The sequence below is a fragment of the Anabrus simplex genome, chromosome 2, assembly GCF_040414725.1.
Source record: "Anabrus simplex isolate iqAnaSimp1 chromosome 2, ASM4041472v1, whole genome shotgun sequence".
Lineage (NCBI taxonomy): Eukaryota > Metazoa > Arthropoda > Insecta > Orthoptera > Tettigoniidae > Anabrus > Anabrus simplex.
The window spans coordinates 657,859,245-657,873,655 of NC_090266.1; positions in this window are offsets into that span (position 1 = coordinate 657,859,245).

Genomic DNA, 14,411 nt, shown 5'->3' on the forward strand with positions numbered 1-14,411 from the left:
CTCAGCCCCAAGTAATCATGTCGAAATTTCAGGGAAAAATCTGTCTTCAAATTTATCTTTTGAAGGTCCCAAAGAATGTCTTAGGATAGCGGCGGATACCCGCGCACCTGTTCCTTTTCTCAAAATTGAAATAAATAATGAACCTGTAACAGCTTTATTAGATTCAGGCAGTGTGTGTTCTATTATTTCGGCTGAATGGTACTCCAAATTGAAAACTGTTTGTAAACTTCCTGACTATTGCTCATCTTCAGTTCAATATGTTTCGGCTAATTCTTCTCCATTAGAAATTTTAGGTTTTTTATATGCCAAAATTCGGATTTCTAAATTTACTTGGAAAGTTAAATTGTTTGTGGCAAAGCACTTGTCTTGCCCCATTATATTGGGAGCCGACTTCATCTCCCATACTGGTCTAGTGCTCGATCTCCAAAGTAAGTCGTGCACATTCAAATTTGCTTCTAATTGTAAAATCCCCTTATTGAAATGTAATTCTGTGTCATGTTCATCTATTTCGCCTACCCGGGATGAGATGTTGTTAGATCTTAGACATCTACCTGAGGAGCAGGCTGATAGTATTCGTAAGCTGTGTCAGTCGTTTCCAGAGGTGTTCTCTGATACTCTTGGTGTTACTGACCTTATTGAATACAAAATTGAGGTCACGGATTCGATTCCTGTCCGTTTTCCATCTTATAGGCTATCTCCACCTAAAATGAAGGCATTGAAAGAAATCATCGATCAAATGTTAAAGGATGGTATTATTCGGCCCTCTAAGTCGGCGTATTCTTCGCCTATTTTTCTAGTCCCGAAACCCCAAGGTGGCTTCAGGCCTGTGATTGATTATAGGGCTCTCAATCGGAAGGTGGTGTTACAATCTGTGCCCCTTCCAGATCTTCACTCTTGTTTTTCATGGTTTCGGAAGGCTAAGTTCTTTACCATATTGGATCTGAATCTGGCCTATAATCAAATTCCTCTGTCCGAAGAATCTAAACATCTTACAGCGTTTACCACGGATTGGAATTTGTACGAATACAACCGCGTACCTTTCGGGCTCCCCACGGGAGCAGCTGTACTTACGAGACTGCTAGATAGGGTCTTCTCCGACATTAAATTTGAGTACTTGTACCACTATCTCGATGATGTTGTCGTATTTTCGGAGACCTTCGAAGAACATCTAGATCATCTGAAAGAAGTTCTCAATTGCCTTCGTAAGGCAGGGTTAACTGTGAAGTTGTCCAAGGTCGCCTTCGCTAAGCCTTCCATGTCATTCCTAGGGCATATTGTGTCGCCCGATGGTGTTGCAGTCGATCATTCTAGAACACAGGCCATCCGTGATTTTAAGCCTCCCAAGTACATCAAAGGTATTGCCAGATTCATTGGTATGGTGAATTTCTTCAGGAAATTTATTCCAAATTTCGCCAATAGAGCGGCGCCCTTGATCTTACTACGTAGGAAAGGCGTCAAATTTGAGTGGGGACCTTCTCAACAAGCCGCTTTTGAAGATCTCAAATTAGCTCTGTGTAATGCCCCTGTTCTGGCTATGCCCGATTTCTCCAAGAAATTCATCGTCCAAACCGACGCGTCGTCGTCGGCGGTAGCTGCAGTCCTTCTTCAAGAGACTGAACTAGGGAGGCGCCCCATCGCCTATGCCTCTAGGACCCTATCGGCTCAAGAAGCCAAGTATTCCATCTATGAGCTCGAAGGTTTGGCAGTCTTATTTGCTTTAGAAAAGTTCCGTCTCTATCTGGAACATGTCAAGTTCGACTGGGAAACTGATAACCAAGCCTTAAGTTGGGCCTTAGCTAGGCCGCGTCGTACTGGTCGTATAGCCCGGTGGGTCATCTGAATTTCTGCCTTCCAATTTGACGTTAGGCATATCAGAGGTACTGAAAATATTGTGGCAGACGGACTAAGCCGTATGTTTTCCAATGATGTAGAGACCCATGAACTGGTCGATAGTTCGTCACCTCCCGAGTCTATACTACCTGAGGTTTATGCCATTCTGACTGATGCTCCCATGTTGTTTAGGGATATTGAAAAATATCAACGTGAAGATCCAGTGCTGGCTCCCATTATGGAAACCCTTTCTTCTGGGGAGAACATGTTGTCCCTTATGTATTGAGGAATGGTGTTCTATGTTGCCCGTCGGGGCATGATGGGAAGATGAAGGTAGTGGTTCCAGCTGTTCTTGTACCTATGATCTTCAAGTACTATCATGAGACTCCATTAGGGGGGCATTTAGGCATCTTCAAAACCCGAGAAAAGATTCGTGAGATGTTCATTTGGAAGGGTATGGACGGAGAAATCCGTGAATTGGTAAAATCTTGTAAATCATGTTGGCTTAGTAAACCTACCATGTCAACTAAGCAAGGGCTTTTGTCTTCTCATCAAGCGTCGCGCCCCATGGAACGTCTCTACATCGATTACATAGGACCCTTCCCCCAGTCAAAGGGGAATGCCAACAAGTTCATCCTTGTATGTGTAGATGGTTTTACAAGATTTTCTTGGTTATTTCCAACTAAGCTGGCTACCGCCCAGTCCACCATTACTTGCTTAAATTCCATTTTTTCTTCTTTCAGTCCGTGTCAATATATTGTGTCTGATAATGCTAAAGCTTTCACATCCAATCTCTTTCGTAAATTCTGTTTTGACCTGTCCATATCGCATGTAACAACATCTGCTTACCATCCTCAACCATCTCTAGCGGAAAGGGTCAACCGTAATCTGAGATCGGCCCTTATTGCCTATCATCACGACGATCATTCTAGGTGGGACACATCCCTGCATTGGTTAGCTTTTGCTTTGAATTCGGCGGTTCATGAATCTCATAAATTTACTCCAGCTTCTTTGATGTTCAAGTTTGTTCCAAACACGCCGCTCTCTAACCTTTGGTCTCTGAGTGACATTCTACCTGAGACAATAGATCCTGATAATATTAAAGATCTTTGGAAGAAGGCTAAAGCCAATCTTAAAGTGTCTCATGAAAAGGTTAGGGAAAGATACGATCGTGGACGGAGACCCACCCATTTGAAGGTAGGCGACCAGGATATGGTCAAGAATTTTGTTCCCGCGGGCAAGCTTGCCCCCGGATTTCATGGGCCATGTATTATTCTTGATTTCCTTACACCCGTTACTTTATTATTAAGCAATCCAGGCACCGAGAGGATATTTAGGGTTCACCTGTCGCAGGTGAAACCTGTGTAAGTTCCGCGCTAACAGCTGGTTTTTTTTGTTACATTTTGAAAGAATTCGGGAGGTTATATATTTTTTGGTTTCATTTTTATGCCTTCTGTCCCTTGAATTAGGTCTCTTGTATTAGAATATTCTTTGTACAACCTCCCCCGACCAGTTAAACTGCTATCCTGTCCTCGCAACGGCCATTACCATGCTCCCGTCTCCTGCTCAAACACACCAGTGGCTAATTGAAATGAAATAAAACCTCCACGCCGCTGGCCCCTCAGCCTCACCACAAAGACTGTACCCTAAAATCATGATGGTCCAACAAAATTCTGCCGCCGAGATCTTAATGTTTCAGTGCCCCCGCAGCCGTGCGGCTCCGTTCCGCTCCTGTAGTAGAGAACGGGCCCGATCTACTCCAGTGAGGACAAGCAGTGTACGGCGAGCCGGAGCCCTCCTCCCGGCCAAGGCTGATGTGCGGCGCTCTTCCGGCAACTGCCCGCGGACTGTAAACAATCGTCGCGGGTGCGGCGTACTTCACCACCACTACCCCTCTCATAGTGCGGGAGAGCGGTATATCAGGGTACTTGAGGGGTCCGAGCGGCCTCATCTGGACACAAGCTGCTGCGGCTGGTCTCGCCATCAAGTAATAGGCAACTAATGTACTTATCCAGCTACACGGACATTTCATACCAACAATTACTACATTTTTGGATTCAACTGCAACATCTGGTGGACTTAGAAATTTTTTTTTCCTTTCAAGAATTAAAAGTTTTTCTTTCTGAATTCAACTACTACAAGCATAAAGACATTACATCAAAAGCTACTACAAAGAATTTTGAAACTGGATACAACCAGTTTAAGAAAACTTGTTTGTAAATCCTTCTGCAATTAATTTCTATATCAACATCATAACTTGGACCTTGTTTTAAAACAAAATTTGGTGTTCTTCTGTGTCTCCCCTTGCAAGGACTTTTTTTTTGGGGGGGGGGAGGTCTGTACCTGGCGGTACACCTCCACGCCGCTAATTCAAACATTGCGCCCGTTGAAACTCCTCTACTGGAGGAAGCCTGAACTTTAACAACCATGTTAATTCTAAAGTTTCTCAGAAGATGTCGCTATTGTAAATTTTGAAAAGTTCTGAACTGTGTCTTTTTCGATTTATATTTGTTTGCTCTGTAGTAAGAAGTGTGAACATTCTCTTCTAGATGGCACTATTTAAGAACTACAATTGGGAACATGCATCATTTTCAAAAATATTTTTTTTGAAAAGTACACCAATGAAATAGTACGTAAACGTATTACATTGTGGTATGTTGCCTTGTTTTCTACCATTAAAAAAATATTTAATAGTGCCTTTCCGCAAGGCGAGTGAAACGGCCTCTGACGTAAGCGGCGCGCTGTGACGTCACGATCCAGTACCGCATGGAGCTCTACCAGCCGTTGTGCATCAGCCGTTGCTAAAAGCCGATTGTTTATTATTCATGATCGCGAATAACTTCGAAATGACAGAAGAAAGGTTCAAAACAGCACAGTCAGACAATCTACCATGTGTAGATGTCATCATTCTTGAAAAATGTGACTTTTGTGGCCGCAGAAATTCGCGGATAACAAGCAAGTTTGTAAGTGGCGTCTTTTATATACGTGCAATGTACTGTAACCCATAGTATTAGGATAACAACGAACCTGGAAGATATCACATCACTTTCAACATTTCCTTCTAGACTGTTATTAAAGAATAACATTACATTTTCGGGCTTTCAGCATTAGTAAAGTAAGAAATCGGATTTCAGCACTAACATAAACATATAGGTAGCATTATAGTACTAGTCCGCTTCTGTGGTGTAGTGGTTAATGTGTGCCACACCCGGAGGCCCGGTTTCGATTCCCGGCTCTGCCATGAAGTTGAAAACAAATAGTACGAGGACTGGAACGGGGTCTACTCAACCTCGGGAGGTCAACTGAGTAGAAGGGTTTCGAATCCCACCTCAGCCATCCTCGAGTGGTTTTTCGTATTTTCCTACTTCCCCTCCAGGCACCTAAGGCCACGGCCGTTTCCTTCCCTCTTCCTAGTCTATCCCTTCCGATCCTCCCATCCTCCAACAAGGCCCCTGTTGAGCATAACAGGTGAGGCCGCCTGGGCGAGGTAATGGTCCTCCTCACCAGTTTCATCACCATACTCAAAGTCTCACATTCCAGGACACTGCCCTTGAAGTGGTAGAGGTGAAATCCCTCGCTGAGTCCGAGAGAAAACCAACCCTGAAGGATAAACTGATTAAGAAAGAAAGAAAGAAGGAAAGAAAGAAAGATCATAGTACTATAGGGCTATAATCTATCATTCCCAAAAAAAAGACCGAACTGTGGCTAGAAAAACTTTATTATGTAGCTTACATGATTTCATAGACTGTCCCCTTCAAAATATTCCCCTGCACTATCAACAGCGTGTTGCCAACGTTTCTTCCACTTTTGGAATGCTTCCTGGAATGCACTTTCTTTGATGGCGCGAAGTTGCCTCGTCGCATTCTCCTTGATCTCTTCAATGTCTTGGAAACGATGTCCTTTCAAGGTGGTTTTCAATTTGGGGAATAAGAAAAAGTCTGCTGGAGCCAAGTCGGGAGAATAGGGCGGATGGGGCACAACAGGAATTTGGTGTTTTGCCAGAAAACTGCGGACCGAGAGAGAGGCATGTGCTGGCGCATTGTCATGGTGCAACATCCAGGATTTGTTTTCACACAGTTCAGGCCTCTTCCTGCGCACAGCATCTCTCAAATGCGTTAAAACATTCTGGTACAGTTCTTTGTTCACTGTCTGGCCTCGGGGTACAAACTCGTGATGGACAATGCCTTTCCAATCAAAAAACACAATCAGCATCACCTTGATGTTTGAACGACTAATTTGTGCTTTTTTCGGTCGAGGAGAACCTTTCCCCACCCACTGTGATGATTGCCTTTTGGTTTCGACATCGTAACCGTACACCCACGTCTCATCTCCAGTGATGATGTTCTTCAGGAAGTTGTCATCAGCATCTGCGTTAGCAAGCATTTCCTGACTAATGCTGACTCGGTTCTCTTTTTGATCGTCAGTCAGCAAACGAGGGACAAATTTAGCACTCATCTTAAGTTTTTCGGTTAAAATTGCATGACATGATCCTACGCTGATGCACACCTGATCAGCAACCTCTCGGACTTTCAAACGACGATTTCCACGAATCACTTCACGAACTCTCTCGACATGGCGGTCGTCTGTTGATGTGGAAGGTCGCCCAGGCCTAGGGTCTTCAGTGACAGACGTTCTACCGTCTTTGAAACGTTTAAACCACTCGTAGCATTGTGTACGACTCATGCATTCCTCCCCGTATGCTAACTTCAACATTTCAAATGTTTCCACAAACGTTTTCCCAACTTTGAAGCAGAACTTCACGCACACGCGTTGTTCCTCAAGCTGTTTCATTATAGAATTCGACGAACATGTGACACACGCAATCACTTCAGAGGCTCTAACTCAACTGACAATGCAGGCAATGGAATGCGGAAAGCAGCGGTCTGTTGTCAGAAGTTGCCGCTAGGCGCCGCCACAGTCACAACTCGCTCAATGTTGCGGTTTGCGCGCAATTTACAAAGTTCGGTCTTTTTTTTGAACACACTTCGTATGGTTGGGACAACTGGCCTACCCACTTCCAGGGCCCATGATAGAGAATTAAATATCTTTGTGGAGGGAAAAAGTTAAACACGATAAAGATAAATATGACTTCATCTAGTTTTCACAAGTCGGGCTGAGTGGTTCAGACTGTTGAGGTGTTGGCCTTCTGACCCCAACTTGGCAGGTTCGATCCTGGTTCAGTTCGGTGGTAGTTGAAGGTGCTCAAATACGTCAGCCTCGTGTCGGTAGATTTACTGGCACGTAAAAGAACTCCTGCGGGACTAAATTCCTGCACATCGGCTTCTCCGAAAATCGTAGAAGTAGTTAGCGGGACGTGAAGCCAATAACATTAATTACATTTGGCTTTTAACAAGCTGAGCATATCAGGAAAGAAAAGTGTCCTGGTGACATTTTAGTCGCTCAATACAGGAATGTCTTTGGGTGTTGTGACTTTTACTTTTTTTTCTGTTTGCTTTACGTCACACCGTCACATATAGGTCTTATGGCGACGATGGGACAGGAAAGGCCTAGGAATGGGAACAAAGCGGCCGTGGCCTTAGGTACAGCCTCAGCATTTGCCTGGTGTGAAAATGGGAAACCACGGAAAACCATCTTCAGGGCTGCCGGCTGTGGGGTTCAAAACCCACTATCTCCCGGATGCGAGCTCACAGCTGCGCGCTCCTAACCGCACGGCCAACTCGCGCGGTATTTTTACCCTTCGGTTTATTGACTTGGCTTGTATAACCTAAAACTTAGGCTAAACTGGATAATATTTTAAACACCTACATCACTATTTTCACCTGTGTGCAATTATGTTACTGAGCATTGTTATCTTATAAGACCCCAACAGACAAGCACTGGTTTTGTGTAGAGTTATACATTTGTTAAATTCACGTTGTTTCCTTTCATGATGTACACGCCTATTCTTTGTTACATTATAGAGTATTTAGATATAGCCTAAATTTCTTTACCAATGAAGCTCTTCAATAAAGACATACATAACTGTCCCATGCCAAGATCTATTGGTAGAATCAGAGCTGTCAAAATGGTTCATAACCCCTTTGATTTATTATCTTGACATGGATCACCCAAAACATAGGTTAGGTTTGGAGAATACTTTAATAATCAGCATTATTTAATGCACTGTTTATTACTTTCATATTCCAAGATGTAATTGAAGCATTTAAATAAAGCATCATACATTAAAATTTAAAGTTTTACCACTAGAACAGCTGACATGGAAAAGTGATTTGAAAATTCAAACAAATTCATCTTACGTTAAAATCTTCAAAAAATAAACTGTAGACTTTTCCGATATATAACCAGCATTTCTCCGGCTCGCCAAAATCCATTTCTCCCTAGTTTTAGCGTCTTTGGAACATTTATAAACAATTTGTTTGGTATGGTATGCGATGTGCTATTGCACATCGGAACTCTACACCAGTTATGAGTTTTCTGCCTCACTGTCTGCGCAGGATTCATTTTAAGTCTAAAATATACCACTCAGATTATTATCCAATGTATAGACCTCGAATTTAACCATACTAGACACTAACATAAAGTAGCAATACGCGAAGTGTATCCTGCTTCTCACAGCACACTATGTGTTATTTCGTCTGCTAATTCAGTCAACCTGTACGATGACGTCAGACCAATGAGATCGCGTACTTGCGTGATGTGACATTTTCGTAGATTTTTATCACGTTTTGAGTTATTATTTGTACATTCTGACCACATTTTTGAATTCTGCATGAAATTTTGAATCAGATTAGCATATTTTTAATTAAAACCCCGGATCATGCATGTTCCCTATTGTGCACCCTAGTGCGAAGTGAAGGAACTTTTCTTTTGAAGAAATTTGGTATTCATAAGTTTGTTTGTTCTTTGTTAAATTCCATTCATTTTTTGGGTTGGCAGTATAACCCTTCTCTTTCCGCCAGTTTTGAATTTGACCAATGAGTAATTTCTGTAATTAATTTCCCACCAATCCTAGATGTCTTCTTCAGTTTTGACTTGTAATCTTTAGCCGACCAATGAAATTTTGTGGGCGGGTTGTAATCATTCATGAAACGTCTCGAATTTTCCACGAGGGTAACTTGTTATTTCTTGATCTTGAAAAGAAAATATAACCTTTGTTAAATTTTAAATTAACTTTAATTTCGTAAGTTGAGACCTATTCATCCCAGCACCTTCTTTCACCTCTGCTGTTCCACAGATACCTCGGAACAATATTGATGATGATGATGATGCTTGTTGTTTAAAGGGGCCTAACAGTTAAGGTCATCGGCCCCGCACTGCCTTGAGGTAGCGGATGTGGTATCCCCCACTGAGTTCGAGGGAAAATCCAACCCTGGTGGGTAAACGGATTAACTAATAATAATAATAATAATAATAATAATAATAATAATAATAATAATAATAATAATAACTTACATACTAACATTTATCAGTAGAAGTAAAAATAATAATTACATTTTTTCTTTCTTCCTTTATCCGTTTAGTTTCCAGGGTTGGTTTTTCCCACGGATTCAGCGAGGGATCCTACCTCTACCGCCTCAAGGGCAGTGTTCTGGAGAGTGAGACTTTGGGTCGGTGGTACAACTGGGAAGGAGGACAAGTACCTCGCCCAGGTGGCCTCACCTGCTATGTGGTGTGATGGGAAGATTGGAGGGGACAGACAAGGAAGTGTCCGTGACCTTAAGTTAGGTATCTTGCCGGTATTTGCCTTGAGGAGAAATCGGAAACTACGGAAAACCACTTCGAGGATGGCTGAGATGGGAATCGAAACCCCTCTACTCACTTGACCTTCCGAGGATGAGTGGACCCCGTTCCAGCCCTCGTACCATTTTTCAAATTTCGTGGCATAGCTGGGAATCGAACCCGGACCTCGGGAGTGGCAGCTAATCACACTAACCACTTCATCACAAAGGCGGACATAATTACTTTTTTTGCTAGTTGCTTTACGTCGCACCGATACAGGTAGGTCTTATGGCGACGATGGGACAGGAAAGGGCTAGGAGTGTGATGGAAGCGGCCATGGCTTTAATTAAGGTACAGCCCCAGCATTTGCCTGGTGTGAAAATGGGAAACCACGGAAAACCATTTTCAGGGCTGCCGAAAGTGGGGTTCGAACCTACTATCTCCCGAATACTGGATACTGGCCGCACTTAAGCGACTGCAGCTATCGAGCTCGGTAGGACATAATTACAATCTACTGTACTAATAATAAATAGAAGAATTCATTTTAATTTAATAGATAAAAATAACATTTGTACAAATCGAAGGATCTATTATAAATTGAAGAGTGGTTGACGGGAGTAGCGACGGAAGGGCCAGATGGTGAAATGCCATTGTAGTTCTAATACCCAAACCAGGGAAAGACAACTCATTTTCAGAAAATTATCGCCCTATTGCTTTAACTAATGTGATGTGTAAACTCATGGAGAAAATAGTCAACAAAAGATTACGCTGGTAACTCGAGAACATAAATTTCTTCAGTAATGTGCAAAACGGGTTCCATAAAGCACACTCCACAACAGACACTTTGATAAGTCTGGAATCTGAAATACAGGAAGCGTTCCTCAATAACCAACACCTAATAGCAGTCAGTTTAGATATTAATAAGGCATATGGCATGGTATTGAAAGACTATGTAATGGAAGTACACTGACTGACAGAGCAAATGCAACACCAAGAAGGAGTGGTCAGAACTTTATGCCAATTACAGGGTAGACTGACGTCACTGAGGTATGCTCATGATGTGAAATGCGCCGCTGTGCTGCGCACGTAGCGAACGATAAATGGGACACGGCGTTGGCGAATGGCCCACTTCGTACCGTGATTTCTCAGCCGGCAGTCATTGTAGAACGTGTTGTCGTGTGCCACAGGACACGTGTATAGCTAAGAATGCCAGGCCGCCGTCAACGGAGGCATTTCCAGCAGACAGACGACTTTACGAGGGGTATGGTGATCGGGCTGAGAAGGGCAGGTTGGTCGCTTCGTCAAATCGCAGCCGATACCCATAGGGATGTGTCCACGGTGCAGCGCCTGTGGCGAAGACGGTTGGCGCAATGACATGTGGCACGTGCGAGGGGTCCAGGCACAGCCCGAGTGACGTCAGCACGCGAGGATCGGTGCATCCGCCGCCAAGCGGTGGCAGCCCCGCACGCCACGTCAACCGCCATTCTTCAGCATGTGCAAGACACCCTGGCTGTTCCAATATCGACCAGAACAATTTCCCGTCGATTGGTTGAAGGAGGCCTGCACTCCCGGCGTCCGCTCAGAAGACTACCATTGACTCCACAGCATAGACGTGCACGCCTGGCATGGTGCCGGGCTAGAGCGACTTGGATGAGGGAATGGCGGAAAGTCGTGTTCTCCGATGAGTCACGCTTCTGTTCTGTCAGTGATAGTCACCGCAGACGAGTGTGGCGTCGGCGTGGAGAAAGGTCAAATCCGGCAGTAACTGTGGAGCGCCCTACCGCTAGACAACGCGGCATCATGGTTTGGGGCGCTATTGCGTATGATTCCACGTCACCTCTAGTGCGTATTCAAGGCACGTTAAATGCCCACCGCTACGTGCAGCATGTGCTGCGGCCGGTGGCACTCCCGTACCTTCAGGGGCTGCCCAATGCTCTGTTTCAGCAGGATAATGCCCGCCCACACACTGCTCGCATCTCCCAACAGGCTCTACGAGGTGTACAGATGCTTCCGTGGCCAGCGTACTCTCCGGATCTCTCACCAATCGAACACGTGTGGGATCTCATTGGACGCCGTTTGCAAACTCTGCCCCAGCCTCGTACGGACGACCAACTGTGGCAAATGGTTGACAGAGAATGGAGAACCATCCCTCAGGACACCATCCGCACTCTTATTGACTCTGTACCTCGACGTGTTTCTGCGTGCATCGCCGCTCGCGGTGGTCCTACATCCTACTGAGTCGATGCCGTGCGCATTGTGTAACCTGCATATCGGTTTGAAATAAACATCAATTATTCGTCCGTGCCGTCTCTGTTTTTTCCCCAACTTTCATCCCTTTCGAACCACTCCTTCTTGGTGTTGCATTTGCTCTGTCAGTCAGTGTACTAATGATACATAATATATCTGAAAATATCCTATATTTCATTTATATTTTTCTCCAAATGAGCCGAATTCAAGTTAGAGTAAATGAAATGCTGTCAAAGGAAGTAGTAATCAACAATGGAGCCCCACAAGGATCAGTTATCAGTGTAACACTGTTTCTTGTGACAATTAATGGTATAGTCTCTAACATCAACTCACCAGTTAAGTGTGGCCTTTTCGCTAACGATTTGATAATCTTCTGCCCAAGGAAAAACATTAGGACGACTCAACTATTACAAGAATCAATTGTAAATATTCAAAACTGGACTAAAAACACAGGGCTCCAATTTTCTAAAACTAAAACCAAATGTATTCTCTTCTCCAAAACTAAACATACCATCCCTAACCCTGAATTACATATGGAAGACCATAAAATTGAATCAGTTAAAACTATTAAAATTCTAGGACTTCTATTTGATAACAAGCTCACCTGGACCCCATACCTTAAACATCTTAAAGACGAGTGCCAAAGAAGAATGAATATGATGAAAATTCTCTCAGCAAAAAACTGGGGAACAGATTACCATATCCTAATGAACACATACAGAGCCACAATCAGAGCCAAACGCTAGGAGTACTGATATCATCGCTTGTATCAAAATTAAACTACACGAACAATGGAAAATGAACTGGCTTAAAACTTCCACTAGCAACCTCCAAACAATTAAAATGATATCTACGAGAACATATCCTCTCCAAAACCTCATCAGACATGAACAAGTCTTTATCTCCCGACTAAGGATAGGACACACGAAGATCACCCACAACTACCTCCTAGAAAAGAAACAACCTCCCACCTGCAGTAAATGTAACTGCTCTCTCACTGTCAAGCATATCATCTCAGAATGTCAACTGTATGGCCATTGGCGCCAACTCCACAACATACCTAAGAAAATGGAACTGACACTGTCTTCTCCAGCACTGAGTCATCAAGTCATCAACTTCCTCAAAGGACACTGGCTTGCACTCCAAAATCTAATTACATTATACTTATTTATATTTTCCTTTACCTTTTTATAATTACAATATTATTATTATTACTATTATTCTGTAATCATTTCTAAGAGTCGCGATAAGACCTTGGAGTTAAAGCGACTAAAAACAACCCTAATTAAAAAAACATCCCTAATCTTAAAAATTAATATGTTCGCGTATCAGTAGTAACCTAAATACGGCTAGTGTCTGGAGACATCTCCGAGCCATGGGCATAGGAAAAACACGGGAGCAGCTTCGGGTACCTCACATTCCACTCGACGTTTTAAATGCGTATTTCACGGAAGAGAGAGAGAGAGCTCAGTCTAATCCGCTTAAAAGACCACACGTAAATAACAACCCATCACTTGTCCCACAAAATCGCCCCTGGCGTGTCTGTCTTGGGTTTCTTGGAAGCGTGATTTGTCTTACGGTTTTCGATTTGTTCAGGAGAGGCCAGTATGGATTTGTTGCTATCAGGAAGATTTTGATTAATTGTTTCACTACTAGCTAGTGAAATTGGCCTTTTACGTCCAGGAAAATTCACTGTTGTAGAGGTGGATTGTGTTGCCATAGATGCAGCAATTTCTCTCTCAATTTGAATTCTGGTGGAGGGAGGATCATTACAGACTTGGCTAAATGCTAAATCAGGGTTGGTCATTGAAGTGACTTCTTGAATAGGCCTATCTTTCGAGAGGGAGCCAGAAGTACCGAAGACAGTTTTCGAGTTTTCGACCTCTGACTTTTGTGAAATCTCTTGGAGCTGAGGAAAATGATTGGAAGAGGATTCATCTTTTGAAAGTGAAACGTTGTTAGGACAATTTTTGGCCAGATTTCCTTCGGTATGGAAAAGAAAACAAGTGGGTGAGTCGGAAGATAGGTAAATCCAGTAGTTGGTAGGTACCATCGTATTCGATATGAAGGGATTCGGGATGTTTATCAAAGTCTTCATTTTGAATGTACATTTGTCTTCGAAAGCTTAAAATTTGGGAGAATCCTGGAATTGACAAACCTGCTCTAATTGGGGAGATCCTAGACATGATTTTCACACCGAGTTTTAACGATTCCTTTTCAGTAACATAGTTTGGGATCACAGGAGAGACGCTGGATAATATAATAAGCTTGTTTTTGGTTAGAAGGGGTCGTGTTTCCAATGATGCATTGTTTATTAAGATCTTAGAGTTTGTCAATATCAGATCTTCAACAGTGTTCTTACTAGAGAGAAAGATGCATATCCTTCCGTTCGATATACGCCAAACAAACCGAATGTTGTTAGGGGTTTTAAGTTCCCCTATAGCTAGCACATAATCCTTGATACTGATTCCATCATGAGATTCGATTACTATTGCTTGTTCTTTGGAGGGGTACGACTGTATTGCAGCAGAATAGCTTAATCTTGATTTACGTTCGTTACTAGGCCTACTTGTGATGGTTGTCATTTGGTTACCTGATGCACTGTTAGGATGTGGAGGGTTATTTACGGTGTTGTTATTATTTGTTGGCTTACT